Source organism: Mirounga angustirostris, unplaced genomic scaffold, assembly GCF_029215605.1.
Source record: "Mirounga angustirostris isolate CCGP_5_RB_7025 unplaced genomic scaffold, mMirAng1.0.hap1 SCAF_4, whole genome shotgun sequence".
Classification (NCBI taxonomy): Eukaryota; Metazoa; Chordata; class Mammalia; order Carnivora; family Phocidae; genus Mirounga; species Mirounga angustirostris.
The window spans coordinates 133647309-133673846 of record NW_026991712.1 but is presented as its reverse complement, the minus strand read 5'-3'; the positions used below and the strand labels follow the sequence as shown (position 1 = coordinate 133673846).

The 26538-nt window shown below is 35.6% G+C and overlaps 1 protein-coding gene and 1 pseudogene across 2 annotated transcripts in view; both read left to right on the top strand.

Moving 5' to 3' along the window:
- LRRC7 (leucine rich repeat containing 7) overlaps positions 1–26538 on the top strand; it is a 959434-nt gene that overhangs the window by 390017 nt on the left and 542879 nt on the right. The window lies entirely within an intron of this gene.
- On the top strand, positions 22442–22513 carry LOC123860577 (U4 spliceosomal RNA; annotated as a pseudogene).

The following is a 26538-nucleotide window of genomic DNA, read 5'->3' as shown; positions in this document are numbered from 1 at the left end:
AAAAATGACATAAATCTGCAACTCCAAAGGACTCACTGAGGACTACTTGTCAGAAAAGAATTGCAAAAATTGACAGTCACAAATTCTATTTGTCATTAATTTTATATTTAGCTTATCTAAGAAACATTCAGCTAAAATAAGTACGTCTCTTACAAAGAAAAACAATAGATTTACTTACACTTCTCTTTGGCGACTTTAGATGTTGACAATGGAGCAGTGTCCAAAGCTGAAGGATAAGAGAGCAAATCAAGACCTTTAGCCATTCAAATTGTCATTCACATGTGCTGGCAATAAAAAGACATTTTAAAATACACCATCATTCTGAAAGCATCGCCTATGTATCATTTTTTTAAATTGTTTGAAGTGGTGCACCTGGGTGGCTCAATCGTTTAAGCGTCCAGTTAAGCATCTGGCTCCTGGTTTCGGCTCAGGTCATGGTCTCAGGGTTGTGGGATAGAGCCCCAAGTCAGTCTTCGCTCTCAGCATGTAGTCTCCTTGGGATTCTCTCTTTCCCTCACCCTCTACCCCTCCCCCCCGCTTGTTCTCTCTCTCTCTCTCTCAAATAAATAAATAAATCTTTAAAAAAAATGTTTGAAGTAATCCAGTCAAATGAGAAATGAATCAAAATAATTTATGTAGTAAAATTATAAAGTAAAATACTGAAAAAATAAAATATTTACTGATGAAATGTTACATTTATTTTACTCATAAAATATTTATTCATAATTCTATTTGTTAAGAATTAAATTTTAATATCTATGACAATTGTAGCTATAAAACAGAATGTGAATATAATTTAATCTTCTACTTAAACTAGCTAGAGGAGTTTCTGTTACATAACTGAAAACTGTAACAGAGTCATATATAAATGTCAGGGAAGTGCAATCTGCTATGAATGCCACCCTCTCTCTTTACTGATCTTCAGGGCCACGCATATGGTCACACCTAATCTTGGATCTCATTCTGCACTGGCATCAGCTACTGTTGTCTGGTGTCACTTGAGCTCTTGTCCCATATTCTATTGGCCTATATTCTACAGACTCTACATCCTCTTCCTTTGCCCTTTGAATATCTTTGTCCTTCTACCATTGCTGATGGTAGAAAGGATGGAGGGAAGGGGGTCTCTGAATTTCTTAGCTACTTGCCTACTTGCTTTCACCAAGTGACATATCTTTGCAGATTATCTGTCTAGCCACATATGCCCCCTCCATTGTTCCTTAATTTTACTGGGCATCTCTAAGAAGTTTGCATCCTCTCTGCATTTGGAAGTGTGAAAGCAAATCCCTGCTACTCTGTATAAGTACGTTTTGGGAGGTGTCAGAGCAGAAAAGTCATCTTTATCAAATACACATGTACCCATATACACACATGCATGCTCACTGGGATTTAAACTGCAGGAGGTAGTACAGAGATTGCTACTCAGAAATTTACCAGCTAATAATCGATAGGCTTCTCCCTTCTGAGCTTCCTCTTTCTATGGTTTTGCTCTATGGCAATTTTTTTTTTTCAGTCCTCTACACTTTGTTCCTTATAGTTAAAACTCAGCTTATGAAAACAAGAACAATCTTCCCTTTCAACTAAAATCAAATATGTTTGGCTTTAAAACCATTGTCCCAGACTTGGAATTTAAATCTCTATCTTAAAACTGAGCTATGAATGCCCTCTTTGTTCTAGTCAGTATCTTCCTTCTCTCTGATATGCAGCATTTCTAGTTGTTTTTTTAATTATACATTGTAGGCTCAGAAATACTCTCCATTATATTATATCTTCATAAATATATTTATAATATAAAATATATAATATATACATTTATTTTTCTGTTTTATTAATAGTGATGTTGAGTTTGACATCTGTTTCATGGTGTCAGTTTTTCTTGAATTGTCAACAATTATTGGTTATTTTCTCATATTTGTGTTGAGGTTCCTCTTTTTGCCTGCCTGCCTGTGGTGCCTGTGACGGAATACTGGGATGGCTGGACTGGAGCTTGTCTTTGGAGTTTGGGTGCCAAACCATTTAGGTGCCAAACTCCAGTTTGAGTTATTAACTATTGTGGGTACTCTCTGTTCCCCAGATTTTAATGTACACTTTTACTCCCTTAAACTTGTGGGCAAATAAGCCAGCCACCAACTATTGAGCCCACCATGAGATAATCCCTCGACTGCTTCAAATGCAGCTTACTCAGAGATCACCCTAACATTCTTTTATCTCCAGTTCTATCCATGTGCCCTGCTCTTGGCTTCCCAAAATCACTCCTGTCACCCCAGAAATCTTTCCCTGATATGCCCTTCTCTCTATCTCAGCAGTTCCTCAAAGTTTCTGGTCTAGTGTCCTTGCTGATTGCACATAAGCAGAATAAGGAGTTCAAGTGAAAAAGGATAAGAGAAGACATCTGGGAGAGGTAACATTTCAACAGAAACCTAAAATGGGTCATAATATCTTATATAATATTTATAATATATCTGTGAGAATAGTATTCTAGATAGTGGGGATAGCAAGTGCAAAGATGCTGGGAGAAAAATATTCTTAGTTTGTTCAAGGAATCCAGTGGGACTAGAGTATAGCATGCTAGTTGTTTCTTGATGGAATTGAGAGAGGAAAAGCCATGTCATAAAGCAAATATACACACATGAAAAAAATGAACCCCAAACAGAATAGAATAAAATACAAGAAGGCACCTAATTACATGATAAGGGACTGTAAGAATGGGAGAGATTAGTTCTGATATGGTGGACCAAGCAAGATTGTGTGGAAGACCTTAACAGAAGTATTTTATTTCTTGTTCAAAAGTGTGAGTTTGTTGACTATACTGCATGACTTCATCAAGGGCTCCATAGTCTGTATAGCGTTGTTCTTGCCTGAGTGGTAGATGTCTCACCATTATGCTGACATTGCAGCTAGCAAAAAGGGAAAGGGAGGGTAATGTGGATCAGCTCTTCCTGTGCAAGACTTGAAAAATCACAAATATCACTTTTATGTACACTCCATTAGTCAAAAATTTAGTCATGTGGACAACTTAGCTGCAATGGAGGTTTAGAAGTATCATCTTTATTGTGAGTTGCACTCTACCTAGCTAAAGTCTCTATTGCTTTGGAGGAGGGGAGAAAAAAACACAAGGGGAAATTGGAAGTCTATACTACACTTTTTAAAAAGAAAATATTTGGGGCACCCGGGTGGCTCAGTCAGTTAAACATCTGCCTTTGGCCCAGGTTGTGATCCCAGGGTCCTGAGATCGAGCCCCACAGCAGGCTCCCTGCTCCTCAGGGAGCTTGCTTCTCCCTCCCCTGCCCCTCCCCCTGCTTGTGCTCTCTCTCGCTCGCTCTCTAATAAATAAAATCTTTAAAAATAAATAAAAGAAAATATTCATAATTATAGTCATTAAAATCTATCAATTATAACATATTTTAAAGCTCTAGTGCTATATAAACTTTAGTTCCATTAACCACCTAAAGAATCACATTGATTATTGGGCAGTGCTAACCTCACCTTTCATTATATTTAGCTTTAGATATTATATGGAACATTTTTGACTTGTTGAATTCTTTGGCTAATAGATTGTAGCATGAATTAAGTAGACACTCTACATCCAAACAACAAATACTTCATAGGTTACCTGTCAGATTTCAAATTACAATGAATAAAACTTTTATTACTTTATTCCCTATCACACTCATGGATTTTTATATTACCATTTATAAGGGTCCATCTATTTCCAATTTGATGGATGTGCATAGTGTATGAAGCAATTTATATTTATGTCCCTTGCGAAGGCCACAAGTTGACTAAACACATCTAGAAACCGCTGCTGTTGAAATGTGGTTGCTCACATCATGAATACATTGCTGCCACTGCAGCATCCGCAGTGTATTGGCACCAACTGCTGCAGATTTTCAGCAGACACAGCAAATGGCAAACGTATGCTGCTCTTTTATCCAAAGGGGAAGTATGGCATGCTTTTTTGTGAAAGTATGGTCCCCACGTCAGCAACAAAACACAAATACCAGTATTATTGCAACAGTTGTGGTTTTCTATAAATGGAAGATTTCAATAATTCTCCACATATGCTAATCTGCAAGAAAATTTCATTATCCTATATTATCCATGACCTAAATATAGATTCTGAATGAAACTTAAATGTTAACCTCAATTTATTAAAATAGTGGTTTTGTGACCAGAACATCAAAGGTCTCACCCACAAAACATTATACATGCAAAGGGAAGAAATAATTCATAATTTATTAAATGATGTAAGTAACTGCTATCTTGTATTATGTACATTGTCTGTATGATAATAAATAGTCCTATAGTCAGATAAAAGTAATAGAATGAAATGAGTAGACATTTTAACATTCAGGTAAGTTTTATTTATTTTTTAAAATGAAAACCTTCAAATTAAAGCATAGCAATCAAGAAATGATCACTGATGAAATCATTCTAATTTACATCTTATGGCCCATTTTTTTTGAAAAAAAGCAATGGAAAACTATAATTAATATGAGAAAGATGACACATTGCATTGATAAAAGAGAATTCTATAAAAATGGAGCAGAGGAGAATGAGTTTTTGAAAATGAGAAATATGATGACCAAAATAAAACTATTCAAAAAAAAAAAAAAAAAATAGTTCCAAGTGTTGAAAAAGAACATCACCCAGAAGGAAAATAAGAAGATAAAGTATCAAAAACAGGAAGGAAGAGATAGAAAATTAGAGTCAGTGTAGGGGGTTATACATCTGAATAATAGAAATTCTTGAAGGAATACAGAAAATGGGAGATATTACCAAACAATTAATAAATGAGATTTGCATAAACAAAAGACTTGAGTCTTTCCATTGATAAAACTCAGCAAGGATCTAACACATCAAATAAAAATAATCCATAACAAAGCAGCATTATAAAATATCAGAACCCTGGATACTAAGAAGAGCCTAAAAATCTTCAGATGAGAGAAACAGGTCAAAGGAATAAGAAGAAAACAAAGGAATAGGATACAAAGGAATAAGAAGAAAACAAAACATGGCATTAAACTTCTCAACAGCAACTCCAGATACTTGAAACAATCAGCAGTGTTTTCAATATATTTAGGGAAAATTCGTACCAACCTAAAATAATATATCCAACCAAGCTCTCTCAATTGTGAGGGTAAAAGTTTTATGCATGTAAAGAGTAAAAAAAAAAAAAAAAAAAAAATTACATTTAATGCATTTTCTTAGGAGACCAATGATTGTTGAATCTCAGCAGGACAAGGAAATAAAGAGAGATAAAAACCCCTAAGCAACAAAGAAGTTAAGCAAAGGGGATTTCCAAAAGAAAAGTGAAGGAAGTTCCTGGGTGAAGGTGAGAAAGAAATCTGTCTAAATTGGAACAGAAAAAAAACCAAAGAATTGCATGAGGAATGCTGGAGCGGGGAGAGAGACAGGGAGAAAACAGACAAAAATAAAAGCATAGAAATGATAAATCATCTGAAGTTGAGCAGTATTTATGAACATTACTGTCAGGTATTTGGCAGACCTGTTAGAGAATTTAGAAAAAAAGATAATAATTGATACATGTAACACTCAGCAAATGGATAAAAATAAGACAATAATTAGCTCTAGGTCAACCTAAATGTGTTTTTGCAAAAAGGAAATAATTCAGAGTCTACTACCTGGCTCAGCAATTTCCTTAATTCTAATAATATAAATACTAACAATTTCACCAAAAATTATGATGTAGTTGTATTGAGAAGATAAGAGAAAGAATGTTAGCTCATCCAAATTCTTAACTGTTATAATGAAAAGTTAATAGATTCTATCAAAATTAATCAATCAAGAGAAATCAGAGTAGTATTCAGAAGTTACGGATGTAAATGCCAGAAGAAGCAGCTAAAAAGTTTGATAAGCGGCTGCCTCTGGGAAGCATGACAATAGAGAAGACATTCTGGACACAGATACTTTTTGATATAAGGGTGACTATTTTATTTTATTTTATTTTATTTATTTATTTTTAAAGATTTTATTTATTCATTTGACAGAGAGAGACACAGCGAGAGAGGGAACACAAGCAGGGGGAGTGGGAGAGGGAGAAGCAGGCTTCCCGCTGAGCAGAGAGCCAGATGTGGGGCTCAATCCCAGGACCCTGAGATCATGACCTGAGCCGAAGGCAGACACTTAATGGCTGAGTCACCCAGGCGCCCCTTATTTTATATATATGGGCAGGATTCAATAAGGTGCAAGGGGAAAACAGATTGATGCCTCCACTGATACTTCAAATACAATCTGTGGTCTCTTTTTCTCTCTTCCTTTGGGTAAAATTTCTGGTAGATACAATAACTATTTTAGGTTATTTTCTAACAATAAAATGTTCTCTGGTCATTTTTAGATCTAAGTATAGTGTTTACATTGTCCAGACTCAAGTGATAATTGCAGATCTCTACGGTCTTCCCCATTTTAAAATCTTTCTCTAATCTTCAGGATTGTTTTAGGCTGGGAAGCCTACAGAGAAGGCTGGGAAGTAGTGACAGGAGACAATGGAAGGCTTCTCTATTTATTACTTTTCCTTTTTCCTTACCCTCTGATTTTTTTTTCTCTTGTGGGTGGTGGCACTTTTGTGAGCTTCTCAGGGATACTTTTTCTGAGCCTTGCCCAATAAAAACGCCGTTTTGCTGTGGACAATAGTGGTTCTCCACTAGTAACCTGCCCTCTTAGGTTGATACCCTCTGTTTAGGAATCCAGTAACACCTGCAACATTTAAGATACACTGTTTTAACTTGGCTGCAGAGCATGTACATCTTTCAGGTCCACTGGGCTCATGGGAAAGTCTCACATCCCTACCAAGCAGAATGGAAATGCAGCTTCCTCCCAAGAAAAGAAAAAATGGGAAAAACCTCTTCTGTTTGCTCCGCAGCCAGGCAGGCAACTCCACATACAACTTTTTACTTTAACCTAGATGTGAGTCAGTTACCAGTACGTATGTCCCTATAAAGTCTGAAAGATATATGCAGGGGTGCCTGGGTGGCTTAGTCGTCGGGCATCTGCCTTCGGCTCAGGTCCTGATTCCTGAGTCCTGGGATGGAGCCCCGCATTGGGCTCCCTGCTGGGAGGCCTGCTTCTCCCTCTCCCACTCCCCCTGCTTGTGTTCCCTCTCTCGCTGTGTCTCTCTCTGTCAAATAAATAAAATTAAAAAAAAAAAAAAAGATATATGCAAGTTGTCAGAGTGATCCTCTCAGGACCCCTCTCCTTCGTCTTGAGCTGAGAGGGAGGCATCCCTCACCCTCCACTTTCTAGAGGTAAAAACTACACAGCACATAAGAGCTTTCTCCAGGAATTCTCTCTCCCAACTCTTTAGCCTGCCCACTCTTGCAGGCTGGGGCAGGGGGGATCATCCAAGCTGGGAGAATCAGTTCCACAACTGGTTAGCCTATACAACGTAAGTCAATAAGCAGATTCAGAATACAGAGCTTTTTGGGAATGATTGTTTTGTTCTTGGCTTTTGGACATTGAATAAAACTGAAAATGAAGTTTAATTTTATCATCCTGTTGCATAGCTTTTTAGTACCATTTTTTGAATTATGTGCATTTTTTAAAAATTTGGATCAAAAATGAAAGTTAATTTTTGTTTAAAAAGGAAAAGTAATGAAACTACACAGTATTAATTAAATAATAGTTCCTAATCCTGAGTCTTTTTAGTCAAGTTTCCTGATAAAGGAAGACTTGGAAATGATACATACCATGAAGCAGCAAGCCCCAGTAAATTTCAAGGGTCTGATCTGCAAAAGTTGCAAACTCAAGTGCCTACTAGACCAGAGGTAATAGTCATATGCGAAGGAGGGTAACCTAAACAAAAACTGTGGTGCAATTCTCACCCCACCCAAAAGATAAATATGTGAGGTAATGGATGTGTTAATTAACTAGATAAGGGATATCCTTTTACAATGTATACATATAGCAAATCATTATAGCACAAGGGAAGTACACTTTAACTGTCTTACAAATTTCTTTGTCATTTATGCCTCAGTAAAGCTGAAACAAACGAAGAAACAAACAAAAAAACTGCAGTGCAAGAGTACTGAGTGATGGCAACCAGTGCCAGAAAATGGGAATGAGGGGGTGGGATTCTGAGAGCTTGAACAATCTAAAGCAACAGCTACTATGTTTTAGCTGGTTGCCACCCAGTAATTTTAAATTCTTCTAATTTCAAAGAGAAATTTATTTTATGTTGACTCTCTCTCTCTCTGTAAAAAAAAAATTTGACAACTAATTGAAAAGATGTTGAAACATTTTTAAGACAAACAAAACTTGTCTGCCAGCCAGATCCAGCAGCTAGGCAACCTCTGATCTTCAGATTTCTTTGCACAATGCCTATTATATATATCAATGCTGTTATATAGGTAAATTATTTCCCATGAAACCGTGCAATTTTCTCTAAGGCTGTTAGCCCTAGATTACAGAACCGCCAAAAGCAAGGTCATTAACTAAGTCCATTCAATCATTTAACATATTTATTGAGTGCCTACCATGTTTCAGGCACTATTCAAGGTACTAGAGATATAGCAGTGAAAGCAAACAAACAAATAAAATCTCTGTGCTCATGGAACTGAGTCCATTGGCAAGCAAGCAAACACACCAGATTATGGTTAATGCGTATACTTAGGGCAGAAGTATTATCTTTATAAGCATCATTGCTGGTTATTGACTGAGCATTTGTTTAATCATCATAATAAAGATAATGAAGATGCCATTGGTTTCCTCCTTTTACAGATAAGAAAATTGAAGGCTAAGAGAAATTAAATACCTTGATTAACTTAACACAGCTATTAAATGGCACGATAAGGGCTTAAACTCAACTTTGTCTAACTCAAGAGCCCTACCTACATTTTGGTATCATGTTGGATGAAGACCAACAAAGCAACAGGTTTAGAAAGTAAGCTAAAACAGAGACTGTGTGAAAAAATGATTTGAATATCACACACACACATACATACTCACACACACATCACAAATGTGTGACATCAAGGAATAACTCATAGCCAGAATATTGGAAAATAAACACAGGTGTACAAACTTCATGTTTACATATCAAAGGTAAAGAAACTCTTTAGACAAACACATGATAAGTATGTGAAAGATAATTGTCTCAACTAGGATGAAGTAAAAGAGGACACAATGATAGTAGCTTATACCGCACATTTTGTATTTATTAACAAAACTAGAAGTCGATGGTCCCAAATTTGTTTATAGCAGCTCAACAACATTGTTAAGATCCCAGAGTTTGTTTCTAATTCTTCCTCTCATGCATATATGCCTTGCTGTCCTCTTGTCTTTGTTTTCTCAAGGTCACAAGTGTCTAAATGAGGAAGAGAGGGAAGAGTTCTTCTTTCTCCCTTTTGTGAGTTTCTACCAGGGATAAAAATATCTCCCAGAAGTCCCTCCATAGATATTTGCATTTCATTGGTCAAAACAGTAACTGACTAAGAGGAATGGGATTGTTCAGATTATGAGAGGCTTGGACAAATATTGATTCATCTATGTAGCCAGACATATTGAACAAAATTATGGTTTTACTAGCGAGGAGGAAAGGATAAATGGTTGTTGGTTAAGCCACTAGTAAAGTCTTCTAAAATATTAGAAAAATAAATATTTCTTGTGCTCATTATACATAAGATACCTTATAATACAAAGACATAAAACAATGCAATGATGGATAACTACAAAATCTTTATTTGTATAAATATTAGGGTCAGAATTCTGAGTCAGTTCATGGATTTGATCAAATATAACAATTAAGTAATGACCTGCATGAAATGAAAAGTGTTTTAAAGAGAAGTCACAAATGAAAACTAAAATGCAATCTTGACCTGAGTGCAGTAGGAAAGACAGTGGATTCTTGCATAGAGGAGATCAACCATACAATTGGTAACAATATCTTTTATTACTACAATTCTTTAACTTTATTGGATTTGGATACACATAGAAAAGATTCTCTTTTAATAGCAGCAGAATCAAGAGCTTCTTGTGTAACTTTTAGAAACCTATCCCTCTTGGTCTCTCAGTTGCAGGCAGGCAAGAAAATATCTCAAAATGAAACTGCTCTGTACCTGGGTACCAACAACACATATACTTGATTAAATCAGAGTACCATCTATTGGGTTCTTTTTGCTTACCCTGATTTCTAGGTCTTTGCAGACAAATTAAATGTGAATCCTTTCAAATCACACCCACATACACACCCACACATATACATTCACACCACATTTATTTTTTATTTTATTTCGTTTTTTTGAGAGAGAGTGCATGCACATTTGAGTGAGGGGGCGGGGCAGAGGGAGAGAGAATCTTAAGCAGGCTGTACACCTAGGGCAGAGCCCATTTCAGGGCTCAAGCTCAGGACCCTGAGATCATGACGTAAGCTGAAATCAAGAGTTGGTCGCTTAACATACTGAGCCATCCAGGCGCCACTCCATACACATACCATTTATTCTTTTTATTTTTTTTTTAAAGATTTTATTTATTTATTTGAGAGAGAGGGAACACAAGCAGGGGGAGAGGGAGAGGGAGAAGCAGGCTTCCCGCGGAGCAGGGAGCCCGATGTGGGGCTCGATCCCAGCACCCTGGGATCATGACCTGAGCTGAAGGCAGACGCTTAATGACTGAGCCACCCAGGCACCCCTACACATACCATTTAAAGGACAGTTGTGCCCTTCATACAATTTTCATTGTTTTATCTTAATATTTGCTTTCTCATTTGTTTCCATTTTTGTTATTCCATGATGCTCAAATCAGTTATGATTTTAAACATCAGGAAGTTACTTATAGATACTCAACACACATGTTTACAATAGTCATTTTCAAGTTTATTACCTCAAATAATGTAAATAAAAATAACCACCAGAACCTTACTATACAGAAAAGCAATGTCTGGTGTACTTCCCCCCTTTTCTCCAACTATTCAATGTCCCTTAATTGCCTTTTAACCCATTGTGCCAGATGATTTCAGTGTTTTGCCCATATCTTCAGGCCCTTTATTTTATTTTTTTAAATATTTTATTTATTTATTTGAGAGAGAATGTGCGAGCAATAGAGAGCACGAGTGGGGTAAGTGGCAGAGGGAGAGGGAGAAGCAGACTCTCCTGCTGAGGGGGGAGCCCAATGCAGGGCTTGGTCCCAGGACCCTGGGATCATGACCTGAGCCAAAAGCAGACACTTAACTGACGGAGCCACCCAGGCGCCCCATCCTCAGGCCCTTTACCAAATTTCCACATATAGCCTACTATTGTTCTTTTCCTCCAAAAGCTAGCAGTTAACATCCATGGATCTTTCTTCACAGGCTGGCTGCTGGCCGCTGGAGCCAGCTTTTCCGTGAGCACAAGGAAAGCCAGCAGTGCCCCTTCCATCCACCCAACCCCGTCGGGTTCACCTAATCAATAACAGCTGTGTACGGGAGTTCACAAGCTCCTGCTCTCCTGCCTCTGGCCAAGATAACTCAGAAGTGGTGCTCGCAGTGTTCACAGTTTTGTGAGATTGAACCAAAGTCACCCTCTGTGGACCTTTGTCTCCTTGCCTGCCTTTCTTCCCATCTCAGTTCCACTTCCTAAATCCCCCAGCAGCTTGTATTTATTTCCTGGGGCTGCTCTAACAAACTACCACAAACTGGGTGGAAATTTATTATCTCATAGTTTTGGAAGCTAGAAGTTCAAGATCAAGGTGTTGGTAAGGTTACTTCCTTTTGAGGGCTATGAGAGAATCTGTTTTATGCCTCTGGCCTAGCTTCTGGTGGTTTATTGACAATCTTTGTTGTTCCTTGACTTGCATAAGCATCACCTGATCTCGGCCTTGGCATTCTCCCTGCATTCATGTCTATGTCCAAATTTCTCCCTTCTTATAAGGACTCTAGTCATATTGGATTAAAAGCCCACCTTATTCCAGTATGACTGCACCTTACCTAATTACATGAGTAATGACTTATTTCCAAAAAGGTCACATTCACATCACAGGTACCAGGGGTTAGGACTTCAACATCTTGGGGGGAGGGAGCACAACTCAAACCATAACAAAGTTTTTCCTAATAAATCACTTTCACATGAATTCTTATCTACCTCAAGGTTTGCTTCTGGCAGGCTCATTCTGTCCATCAAATATTTAATTACTGTCTCAGTTACAATGTTGTCAGTTGCAAAGAAAAGATAGTTCAACTTAAATTTACTTGCATAGTGAAAGGAATGCATTGCTTTATGTAAATAAAAAATTCAAAGAGAGATCAGACTTTAGGCAAAATTTCATTCAGAGATTCATGAGTCACTCAACAACAAAGGTTTTATTAAGTGCCAACTCTGTGTCAGGAAATGTGTTCTGTTTTGGTGATATAACAGCAAACCAAACAGAAACATTCCTAGAACTTATATTCAATTAAGAGAAGACAAAAAAAGTCGCAATTAGTAAGTAAATGTATAGCAATTACATGATAATGAAGATAATGGAGAAACAAATAATGCTGAGGAGGAATCAAGTAGAGTAGTGGTGAGTGTGTGTATGAGGTGCATGGTGGTGCTTGTAATAATAGTTTGGTCTTGAAAGTTCTCACTTCAGAAGTAACATCTGAATAAAGACCTGAACAAAATGATGAAGTGACCCAGGAGACTATCTAGGAGAATATCTGGGAGGAAGGCATTCCAGGTATAGGGAATAAGTAGTGAAAGGTAGGAGTTTGCCTGGGATGCTAAGAAGCAGAAAGAAGGCCATTTTGGTCTAAGCAGAACGAGGGAGAGTTAAGGTGGAGAGCAATAGGTCACAAAAAGAGTGTTTGGAGCATATAGAACTTATAAGCTATTGTAAGAAGCTTAGATTTCACTCTGAATGAGATGAGAAGCTATTAGCAGACGCTCAGTAGAAAACTGGCCAGATCATACACTTTAACAAGTCACTTGGATCCTGTGCTGAGAGTAGACTGAATGGGGACAAGGGTAGAAGCAGGGAGACAAGTTAGAAGGTTATTGCAATAAGCCAAGCAAGAAGAGATGGGGGTGGCTTGGACTAAGCCATAGCAATAAATGTGCAAGTTGGTCAGATCCCGAATATATTTTAAAGATAGAGTCAAAGGATTTGCTGGGATTTTTTCTTTTTAAAGAGCAAACATCTTTAAAATGCATCTACATTTCTTTGCAGCTACATTTCTCTTTAATTCTCTCGACTTAGCCATGATCATGGACTAGCTGCATCTTTGGATTGCTTTTCTCATGGTAGAAAAACAGCAGACTAATGCTTCCTTGATAACATCCAGGAGAAAAAGAGGGCTTCTTTCATTTACTCATTGCTAATATGTGCTAAGCTCCCTTCTGAATGAAATAACTTTGGTCACATTTACTGTGATCAGGAGGATATCTTATACCAGATGGCTTAGGCCTGAGTTATGTGCCCATTCCTAAACCATTAACCATGGCAGGAAACATAATTTCCTTGATTGCTTCAACCCAACTGTTGCTCATGGGGTGGTCAAAATCACTAAACTAGCATGGTGGCCACAAAATGGGAAAGAGGTAAAATAGATACTAGCAAGGTAAACACAATGTCTATTACAAATACAATTCTGTGGTCTAAAAATTATTTTCAACCCACAGACCTATAACTTCCTTAATAAATATAATCAGATATAAGCCAAATTGTCACAATATAGTCCATAAAAATTGCTAATCCTCCAATTACCAATTATGAATGCCTTTCTTTGGTCAGCACACAGAGTCACATATAGAATGAGAAAAGAAAATAAGAAGGGTCTAATCATATATAATAATTTAAATAAAGAGTTTATTATTTATACTTTACAGGTCAATTAGGCAATACTTCAGAGAAGGCTGGAAGTCTCAGTCCATCATGGTTATACTATCTTTGACTTAGTAATTTTTGATTAATTTCACTTTGGGCCTTACCAAATACTCAGGTTTAAGAGTGATCTGTAGTATTGATATTATCTTTGATTAGGTTAGCCTCCTTTAAAATATAGAGAACATGGTTAACACAGATCCAGAAAATGAAAAGAGCCTGAGATCATCTGGAATCACAATTTTTCAATTCTATTCTTGACCAGGAACTAAATTTCCATTTGCAAACAGCCTATTTGATTTGGGTAACTAAATTCTACATTAGTTTAAATTCCTATAAATCCCTATAAACCTTAGTGGTCTAAACAATTCAATATACATTTTCTTCTCCAATTTATCAGATGGTCTAAGCTATCTTGAAGACTCTTTACTGTCAGAGTTATTATAGTGGTAGTAAAAAATAATAGTCAAAATCATAGGTTCCAAGCATGGAATGGTGTCTCCTGGGGGCTGAGTAGAGGAGGAAATGGAGGAGGACATAAGAGAATTATTTATCAATGGGCTTAAAGTTTCGCTTAAACAAGATGAATAAGCTCTAGAGATCTGTTGTACAACATTGTAACTACAGTCAAAAATAATGTATTGTACACTTAAGAAATTTGTTTTGGGGGTAGATCTCATGTTAAGTGTTCTTACCAAAATAAAATTAATTAATTAAAAATAACACTGTTACCAACAATAACAATAATAGCTGACTTATTCACTGTTAACTCTGCACTAGGTTCTCTTCTTCTAAGCACCATACATATTCAACACATGTCATTCTCACAATGGTGTTAGGATCTCCATTCTACAGCTGGAACTGAGGCACAAAAAGGCTAAATAACTGACCCAGAATTGAAGCCAGACAGTCTCACTCCAGAGTCCATAACTCTTACTGCTATGCCAATGGGGAACTGTTACCCATTTCATTATTTTTTTACCTCAAAAGAATTATTATGAGAATAAGTCAATATTTGTATTGTTTTTAATTTCAAACCTAGTGACAGTGAAGCAAAAAATGCTAGATCTAACATTTTTTAATATTTTAATGTGAGCTTTGTATCATTGACTCTTGATTTTACCATGTCAAGCAGCCACATTAAAAATAAGGAATTCAAACAATCAATTCTGTTGTCTAAATAGATACAACTTGATCTAATAAAATACAGAATAAATGAACTCAGTGGTAATGGTTATTTTAAACACCCAGGTTTAGAATGAATAAAATAAACATTTTATTTTGTTAAATTACTTTACCCTTTATATTTCAATATATATTGAAAAGAATCATAATATACTTGAAAGGTGCTAAAACTAGCATTTCGGCCTTGGTTCTGTTTTGATATTATTTAATCTTTGAAATAAGAAGGGAGAATTAAATTATCTCTAATTTTGCTTCTAGCTCTTACATTCATAAATAGAAAACTGATAAAATATCTTAAAAATGTACAGTTTAGTTCCTACAGTTTAGTTTTGTATAAAATTAAAACATGACTATGTTATAAAGTCCGAAGACATCTAAAACATCCATTTATATATGTTTATATATATAATGTATATATATGCCTGTCTGTGTGTATCAGAAACATACTGTTTCTGATAATGTATTGCTATATTAATTCAACAAATAGCTTTCTCTATATCATAGGCAAAGTTGGAGTAAATGTCTTATAAACAAAGAGTTTTACTAATATTCCAAAAAAATAATATAAGACAGCTGTATGATTTTTAGTCTCAATTATGGTTCCCTTTTCTTATTCAAGTCAATTTAAAAGAAAAAGTAAGTTTAACTTCCTGACTTGGAGGACAAAACCATCACACATTAAGTTTGTATTTTCTCCTATATAGTTCTTAAGCAAGTAGTTGCTTATCATGAACTCACCTTGACCCGAAGGCTTCGACCACATTTTAGATCTCAGAATAGGTAAAATAGATACCACACAAAATACCGAGAGAAATTCTGGTTTCTTTCTGATATGGCTTTGATATTTTATAATACTCATTGAGGTGATGACTCAAACTTTCACTATGCAGAATAATAGTCATGTTGTCTGAAAAGTTTCAACTGAACTTATAAGTGGCCTTATGAAGAAAAGAACCCTGTATTTGAGTTAGTATCTTGAATAATCATGCTGGTTCTATCTCTTTCCTCTGGCTAATTCATTTAATCTCCTCTTTGGTTTCCTTATCTATAAGAAGAATATAAAGATGATACTTGTCAAACATGGTTGTTGTTATGAAGTCCCTGATTAGCTAAAGATGTGTGATCTTAGTAAATGAATACAGATCTCTCTCTTAAGCACTAGATCTCTACATCCACCCAGCTTCTCAATAGTAAAACAAAAAAACTGTTTTCTTTTAATCTGGTGTTTTTTTAATCACATATATTATGTATCAGATAAAAAACAAATAGATTTCCAACATTCTGGCAGACTGAGTTGGCATGGAAAAGACTCCCGCTCAACTATATAGAAATATTTGATGACATATAGCAATTTTTAAATATATAATCAACCTCTCATGGAAGAGATGAAAAATCCCACTTGACAGAAAAGAAGTAACCAAATGCCATTTCAACATGGACATTAGTTGATGCTGTGGGAATTCAGACAGGTATTAACCAGATATAATCCCTAGGGGTTAGGGTGTGTGATTTTAACAACAGGAAGCAGATGAGACTTGGACCAGAGTAAGGTGAGGATCTGAAACCTAGATACTTATACTAAGGTGATAGCCTGTAAGAGTTCATCTTTGCTCTAAAGTAAGAAAAAGAAAGACTCCCATCTTACACTGAGTCTTACATGGTATGAGGTTCATATTGACACTACTTATATGGAATAGGAATTCTAAGATTTTAAGTATAAAAGTTGGCCCAATACCAGGAAAACTCTAGGGAGTCCAACAAAAAGCAAAGCTTTGCATTATGGAAAGTTTGAAAACCCAGTACTCATGGGATGCCCACAGGAAAGAAAAAAACAAACAACATAACAAAACAGCAAATAAAACCTCCACAGGAGGTGAGTACAGAAAAAAAACTGATAAACCATGAAATTAAATCCCTATCTTACACCACTCACAAAAATGAACTCTAAATGGATCAAAGACTTAGACATAAGAGTTGAAATCATAAAACTCTTAGGAAAAAAAATAGGGAAGACATAGTCTTGGCAATGAATTTTTTTTAATATAACATTAAAAGCACACACAAAAAAAGAAAATAAAAAATCGACAAATGGGACTACATCAAACTTAAAAGCTTCTGCACAGCAAAGGAAGGCAACCAACAAAATGAAAAGGGCAATGTACAGAATGGGAGAAAGTTTTGCAAAACATATATCTGAAAGGGGTTAATATCCGTAATTTATAAAGAACTCATTAAAACCCAATAACAACAACACAAACTGATTTAAAAATAGACAAAGGAAAAAAATAGACAGAGGAACTAAACATTTTTCCAAAGGAGACATCCAAATGGTCAACAGGTACATGAAAAGGTGCTCAACATCACTAATAACCAGGGAAATGCAAATCAAAACCAAGATGAGATGTTACCTCACATTTGTAAGAATGCAATCATTAAGAAAACAAGCGATAGGTGTTGGTGAGGATGTGGAGAACAAGGAACGCTTATGCTCTGTTGGTTGGATTGTAAACTGGTTCAGCTACTGTGGAGAACAGTATGGAGGTTCCTTAGAAACTTAAAAATAAAACTACCATAAGATTCAGCAATCCTACTTCTGTATGTATGCTCAAAGGAAATGAAAACAGATTACCAAAGAGACTTATGCACTCCCATGTTTATTGCAGCATTATTCACAATAGCCAAAATATGGAAACAGCCTAAGGATCTACCAGTGAATGGAAAGATAAACACACACACACATACACACTGGAATATTATTCAAGCATGAAACTCCTTTGCAACAACATGGGTGGACCTTGAGGACATTATGCTGAGTGAGATAAGTCAGACAGAGAAAGGCAAATATTGTATGATACTTCCTATAGTGGAAAGGCAAATACTGTATGATCCCTTTTATATGTGGAATCTAAAAAAAGCAAAACCATAAAGGCAGAGAGTAAATGGTGGTTACCAGGGCTGGAGCATGGGGGACAGGAGAAATGTTGCTTAAGGGTACATACTTGCAACTAGTAGATAAATAAATCCTGGAGACCTAATACACAGTATAGTTACTAGAGACAACAAAACTGTATTATAAATGTTGAACTTGTTAAGAGACTAGATTTTAATTGTTCCCAACACTAAAGGAATGATAAGTATGTGACACAATGAAGGTGTTAGCTAAGGCTATCATGCCAATCATATTGCAGTATAAATGTATCAAGTCAACATGTTGTACATCTTAAACTTACAAAATATTGTATGTCAAATATAACTCAATAGAAAACAAAACAAAACAAAACAAAACAAAACAAAACAAAACAAAAACTAACTAGTTCTGGAAGCCCCTACTGGGAAATGGCTACAGTCATTTTCTGCACACACCCCCCCACCCCCCACCCCCGCAAAAGAAACAAAACAAAAGTGATAAACCACTACCAGGTAAGGAAACAATTCATCATAAGGGAGAGTTACAGAAAATATAAACAAAAGAATCAGCAACTCAAGAACTTGAGATAAAGAAAACTTCAAGCGAAAAAATATGTATGTTTAAAGTAATAACAACAGTGATTAAGGTTTATTTTGAACTTACTATGTGCCATACTCCATTCTACTTGTTTTATATGCATTATTTAATTTTTACAATTGCATGTACAACTTAAAAACAAAACAAAAGGCAGATTACCTTTAAAGAATGATATTTAGGCAGAAAGCAATAATAGCAATAGTCATAGAGACAGAAAAATACTGGAATATCTTCTTCAAAATGCTGCTGAAAAATAACTTAATTGAAAATTCTCTTCCCATATAAATTGTTAATCAAGAATGAAAGCAAGTATGTGTCAGACAAAGCCTAAAGACTTTGCCACTTATAGACCCTGTTTGAAATAGCCACCAAAGTCTACCCTTTATTATGGAGAAATTCAAATTCAGAAAGAAAGAATGTGATATAAGAATATGATAAGCATAGTAATTGGTATTGACAAATCTAAATAAGCATCAATTATATAAAACAATAATGATGATTAATTTGAGGGCATAAGAGCAATTAGAACTAGAATGCTAGATATCAGCATGGAATATGAGGAGAGTTTAAATGCTGTAAGGTCTCTGTAGTCTTCTGGAGTAAGCTAGAAATATGGATTAAGAATACTCTTAATTAAGTCAAGGATTCACCTAAAGAATAAATGTGCAATGTGTAAACTTCAAATCAATAGAGGATAGGAAAATAAAATAAAACTGGTTATGAACATAACTGGAACAATCTAATACAAAGCAGGAAAGGAGTAAAAAAGCTAAAGGTATGATAAAGAGAAAACACAAGTAAGATGTTAAATGTAAGTCAAAGTTTATCAGTAATGACAATAAGTGTATGTGTAATAAACTTATTAAAAAACAGTCTTAGGCTGTATTGAAAATATTAAAATCCAATATATGCTTCTTTTTTTTTATTATGTTATGTTAATCACCATACATTACATCATTAGTTTTTGATGTAGTGTTCCATGATCCATTGTTTGCATATAACACCCAGTGCTCCATGCAGAACGTGCCCTCCCCTCCTTAATACTAGGCTAACCCATCCCCCCACCCCCTCTCCTCCAGAATCCCCAGTTTCTCATATATGCTTCTTAGTAGGACATCTGCTGTTTCAGACATAACTGAACACCTAAAGGTTGACAGAAATTGGAAATAAAGAGATGGAAAAATAGTATGCTGGCAAATACTGATAGAAAGATGGTATGGTTCCGTTAATATCAGACCAAACCGAAATAATGGCAAAAATATTATTTGGGAAAAATAAGCCTTTAAAAAATGATAACATTCACCATGAAGATACTATAACTCTAAATGTAAACACATGGAATAACATAGCTCAAAATATGTAAAGCAATATCACAAAATTGCAAAAAAGATAATGATTGCTCTATAATCATAATAAATTTTAATAGACTTATTTAGTAACTGATGCATTGAACACAGGAAAAAATCAGTGAAAAATAGATGACTTAAGTTACCTAATTATTAAATTGAACATAGAATTCATCAATTAGAGAATTTCTATTCTCAAACACATATAAAACTTCCTCAAAATGTGGTCACCTACTAGAAAGAAAATCTCCAAAAAATCAAATAAAAATGATAAATTCAATGATTTCTGATCGTAAAACATTCTTACATTCAATAAGAAAACACACCCTAACATTCACATGATTTAAATAAAAAAAGTACTTTCAAATATCTTATGAAAATATCTCAAAGAAGATATCACAATGTAAGTGGCATAACGTTAAGAATTTGACAATAAAGACACTAAAATTCAAAACTTATGAGATATCTTGGGAAATCAATGGCATTAAAAAGTGAAAAGATTGAAAATTAATGAGGTAAGAGGTTAACTCAAGAAATTATAAAAAGAACAAAGCAAATGGAAATAAGAGAAAGGTGATAATGAAAATATATCAAAATTATTGAATAGGGAACAAAAAAATTAATGAAAGCAAAAACTAGATCTTTTAAACAACAAGAAAATTAGAAAGTTGACAAAAATCTAGGGTTAGGAAGAGAGAAAGAAGAGAGAGGATATTAATATTTGGAAAGAAAATGGACTATAAAAATAATAATACTGTAAAACAAACAAAGCCCACTTTTCTAGAATGTTCCTCCCCCAAATATCTACACCGCTTGCTTCCTGACTATATTTATTCCCTACTCAAATGTTCCTCCCAACTGATTTGATGTAAGTATTTGGGTGGAAAAAAATAATATCATATTATTCCTCTTTGGTATAACTGAATATAAAACTAGTTGATTCTATAAACTCTGAGGTTAATAACCAAAGTCTAACAGCTTCTAATTATTAATCAATAAGCTTCTAAATATAAGATCAATATCTAAAAATCAATAATAATTCCCATTCAATATCAGCATCAGTTGGAGAATAAGTTTTAAAGAAATAGTTGTATTCACAATATGAAAATGATCTGTAAAAATAAAAGAATAAATCCTAGTGATGAGCAAGGTCATGAAGAACATGAAAGTATATAAAACTAGCAAACTATTCATGAATGGATAGATTCACTTTTGCTAAAAGATAAATTCTCCCAATTTAATCTGTACATTCAATGATATTCCAATCAAAATTTCACCAGGGTTTTTCACTGATTTTGAAAAGCTTAACTAAAAAATTATATTTATATTAATGATTAGACCAGAAGAGCCAAGAATATTTTGAAGTATATTGGAAGGGAATTTATCCTATCAGATATTTAAACCCATTATATTTGTATTTGTTTTATTATAGACTCATTTGACATAGAGTCACTCATGAGAGTAGAACAGAAATGGACTCACATGTGCAGGGGAACTTGGTTTATCACAACTATTGGAAATCAGTAGGGTAAAGGTCAAGTGGTCAATGCATAGCAGAATGGCTCCATTCTCCTTTCTCCTAAATCTTCAATAACTTCTTCTGAGTAGTTCATTGACCTTAGTGTGGACACGCTCATGCTTCAGCCACCAAAAATAAGTTCTATGAAGGGTCTTTCCCCTAGCCAATGCCCTAATTCACTCACTTCTCAACCCACCTCCTTGGAAAATATAGTGTCACTCACTGCCATTTTCTTATCTCCTGCATATTCCTCAGCTCTCTACAATATCATTTAAAATGTAAACAAAAACTTCTTAACATCTCCAGGAAACTCCCCATTTACCAGTTAGTGATGCATTCCAAGTCTTCATCTTTCTGAACTTTTCTCCTGGATCTGACCTGTGGTTCATTTATTCCTTTTTGAAAGACTCCAATGTTTCCCAAAATTTCAAGAAAATTTATCTCTTGAAATACTCTTTTCATTAAAGGTTTGTGACCAAGTTTAAGAAAGAAAGAAGAAAAAACTCCACATGACTGATCTTTCTTGAGATTTCTCATACATTATCATATTAAAATGTAAGAAGATATATTTTTACTTTTCTGTCTTATAAATTGTGCCCATTGCAGTCTTTCCACTAGCCTTGGGAAGGGAGTAGAGGGTGAATGGCTTTTCTAGAAGGAGTATACGATGACTTAGAGGAAATCCTGGTGAAATCTGGGTTAAGTGGAAATTTTGCCTCTTCTGACCTCAGGTGAATGTTGAGAAAGTGGAGAAATCCTGAAGTAAAAGAATTAGGCAATAGGACCTGTGTGTCCTGACCTTTCATCTCCAGCCTAAAGAAGGGCTGTTTGCTATATAGATGAGGGTCAGTTCTGGGGCTGAAAGGCTATTCTTTCATAGTATTGGTGAGGTGAACTTTTTGCAGAATGATTCTGCACAACCAGAGGCAATCCTATTAAACAAAATAAAGGCAATGTTAGGTGTGTTTGGACAGATGCTAACTAGTTACTTGCCCAGAGTGTCAATGTCCAGAATGCCTTGTAGTTTCACAGGTATCTAGACATTCCCAAGTGCCCTGCAGGAGCACAGAAAGTAGCTTACTAGAGAAACTCCCGTGAAGCTTTGCACAGTGGCAGTATCATAGCCAATGAGGTTTATCCGAGGCGTGATTATTGCTAATATAAACTCCTGCGATAGAAGAAAGTAACTCCAAAGCTATAGATTAGGGTTTAATTAGGTTGTATCCAAAGTTCAAATGCCATTGAGGACTAAGTTGGGGCCAAGTTATCTGGGAGGACTAGAGGCCCTTAACCAGGCTCAGGAAAAACATAATTCCGACTTGGTCACTGAATGTCAGCTACAAAAGCAATGACCAAATGGGCAAGGAAATAATCAGCACAGAGTCCAAAAGGACACCCCATTGACCTATGAATACAAAGTGCCTTTTCTCCCACTGTTGGCACCACAAGGACACAGTAATCTCCCCTAGAATTCCAAATGCCATTTTGGGAAAGAGCAGAAGGATGCAAAACTATGGAAAACAGCATCAATGAGTAAGGGACTAACTTAAACTGAAAACTGTTACAACTAGGTAATCTTTGAAAATCTAAAGTAGGTTTTTCTTTTGTTTTTAATAAAAAGCAACCCCCTGACTACTCAGAAGAGTGAAGATGAGTGAGAAAGATCAGAATACTTAAAACACTGAGGTGGTTATCTGCTCACAATTCAATTCCCGGGCCTAGAATCATTCTTGAATGTTCCTACTCCTTGAGAGCAGGAACATTATACTATACATCTTTTTTGCCCTAATACCTACCACAGTGCCAAGAGGAAAACAAGGTTGCAATTTTTTTTTTAAACTAAGCTTAATTTGTAAGTTAAATTGGCTGACTTTACAAGGTTTCTATAGAGCAGTAGTTCTTTGACTGGTTTGTAGACCCCTAGATGGCCTTAAAGCTTTTATAAGGAATCCATAAGGACAAAAATATTTTTGTAATAATATGAAGACATTATATGTTTTATTCACCATGTTGAATTTTATACTGCAAGGTGGGCAAAATTGTAGTCTTTGTAGCAAGAATCAGGACAGTGGCCCAAAACCGTATTGTCAGTTGTATTTCACCACACTCTCATTAAATAATAATTAAAAATAGAACTCACACTCTTAAAAATAATAATAAAAGAAATCCAGGGTCACCTGTGTGGCACAGTCGGTTAAGTGTCCAACTCTTGGTTTCAGCTCCAATCATGATCTCAGGGTCATGAGATCGAGCCCCACTTCAGGCTCCGTGCTCAGGAGGGAGTCTGCTTAAGTTTCTCTCTTCCTCTCCTTCTGCCCCTCACCCCCACTCTCACTCTCTAAAATAAATAAATAAATCTTTAAGAGTAAAACATTAAAAAAAAGAATTCCAATTTTACTTAAGACTGTTCTTGATGCAGAAATAAAAATTATTAAATTAAATCTCAACTTTTGAATATACTTTTTAAAATATATTCTGTGTGACAAAAACATAAAGTATGCCAAAACACTTCTGCATAACAACAAAATGTATTTGTATCAAGAAAAGGACTTACGTAATTTTTGAAGTTGCCAGCTGAAAAAAACACTTTTTCTCCCCACAGAATACCATTTTTATTTGTAGATAACATGCTAATTAAATAATTTACTAAATAAAAATTCCTACTAACATATCTGAATATAGTAGGCTCTTGATGAATAAAAAGCAATGGGCTCCCTTTGTTTATTCTAACTCATCTCTCTCTTGTTTCTTCCTCTCAAAATCTCACTTTCATTCAAGTATATTGATCCTTTCCATGTAGCTCACATGGCTCAGGAAAAAATGCCCCTATAAATTAGTTCTGTGATAATCCTGATTGTTTTAAAAGTCCTGTTCCCCCTTATCTGGAATTAATCAAAGTATAGGCAAGTGATTTGATTCAAGCTGGTAAGAAACAGAGAGAAGCTGGGTAGAAGTTTCTAGAAAAATGATTCCTAACATTCAAAACAGAGTCATGAAAAGCCCTTCTTCCTCTCATTCCATATCTTCATATGAAGAAGAAAGAATACAGCTTCATTAACCATTAGCATCCACCCAATCATCTAGGGTGCTTGTGAGTAAGGATACAGAAAGAACCTGGGTTTTTGATAAAACTGTTGACATATCAGGCCAACCACCCCTGAGAACTTCTCTCCATCTGGCGCTCATATTTGATCAAATGACTTGCCTTATCAGTTAAACTAATCTGAGTCATATTTTCTGATCTCTGTAATCAAAAGCATCCTGAGTGCAATAAGATAGCTTTTTTATTCTCAAACTTCCCACTAAGTAGAATGCTATAGATTTTCAAACTTCATCTGTTGCTTTCTTGCCATAGGGAATAATTTGTAGGGCAACTGATGTTCATGTTCTTCCATTTGTCTAGAACACCCTCCCCACCCATTTGGCTGATTGATTCAGGCCCCAGGTAAAGTCTTTTAAAATTTTGGCTTTATATTTTTCATAGCAATAAAAAGTTATGATGCTGCACTAACAGATGTGCTGGGGTTTTTTTATTATTATTTATTTATCTGACAGAGAGAGGGAACACAAGCAGGGAGAGTGGCAGGGGGAGAAGCAGGCTTCCTGCCGAGCAGGGAGCCCGATGCGGGGCTTGATCCCAGGACCCTGGGATCATGACCTGAGCCGAAGGCAGACACTTAATGACTGAGCCACCCAGGCACCCCAACAGATGTGCTGTATAACTACAATTGCTTGTGCTTTAACAAATACCTTATCTTTTCAGCACTTTTGAGAATTTTGAGAGTAATATTATACCAAACCACTATCCAAGGATGTTACTATTTTTTTAAAAAAATGTATATTGTCTATGTTTCTATATAATATTCACTGTGTGATCAGAATATTTTATCAATAGACTAAAATATAAACTAACTGCATAATTTCTTTTACACCAGATCCACACAAACTTCCCATGAATCAGAATGATTTTGATTTCAGGTTAGAGAATGTACAACTAAAAGTGGCTTAAAATCATTTGGGTTAATAAGTAGAAGAGGATAATGGCTGAGCATAAGGCAACCAACAATATCTATCCCTTTCCATCTCCTGTATGAAATATAATTTAACTCTGTTTCCTTTTTTTAATTTTATTTTATTATGTTAATCACCATACATTACATCATTAGTTTTTGTTGTAGTGTTCCATGATTCATCGTTTGCATATAACACCTAGTGCTCCATTCAATACGTGCCCTCTTTAATACCCATCATCAGGCTAATCCATCCCCCCCACCTCCCTAACCCTGTTTCTTCTGAACAGCTCTACTCCCCCAAAACCTACAACTTACCTCTTGGGAAAATCACTTACTTCAGAAGACAAGCAGGTTGTTAGCACAAAGCAAGGGAGGGGAGAGGAGTTGTATGAAAATCCATGTCTCGGGGCATGTGGGTGGCTCAGTGGATTGGGCATCCGCCTTTGGCTCAGGTCATGATCCCGGAGTCCCAACATCGAGCCCGGCATTGGGCTCCCTGCTCAGCGGATAGTCTGCTTCTCCCCCTGCCCCTCACCCTGGTTATGCTCTCTCTCTCTCCCTCTCAAATAAATAAAATCTTAAAAAAAAAAGAGAAAATCAGTGTCTCTACAAATCAGTCACCTGTGATAGAAAAGGTAACCTAATCCAGTGTAGTCAACATTTTGTGATTTAATAAATAATGCATATTTCTTTTAAAAAATGACATATTCACTTAAAATTTAGAAACAGCATAATCTCAAAATGAGAGTTCTAATGAAGAATAATGAAGCTGTAATCTACATTGGTAATAGGTAGATAGATAGATACACTGTTTTTTTTTAATATCCTTCTGGATTAGCACTGATCCTCAGCCCAAAAGTGTAAGTTAGCTATGAGACATTAGAAGTAATATCTGGACAAACTGACGCATTGAAGAACAAGATTTAAAAGAAATACAAATCCCTTTGTCCAAGTCATTGTCATATCATTTCTTTCTAAATTCACTCCTAGTTCCTAATTAAAATAATCCAACTTTGGTAGTCTCCTCTAAGTGTCTTTTAACCCATCATGTCTTACTCTTATAAATTAATTAATTTAGTCTCTTAATGCTTTTTGAGCATATATTGCATGTAAAGCATAGTGACAGATGCTTTAGGAATATATTATTTAGAATCAGTCCATTTAATTACTTTCCCCATTACC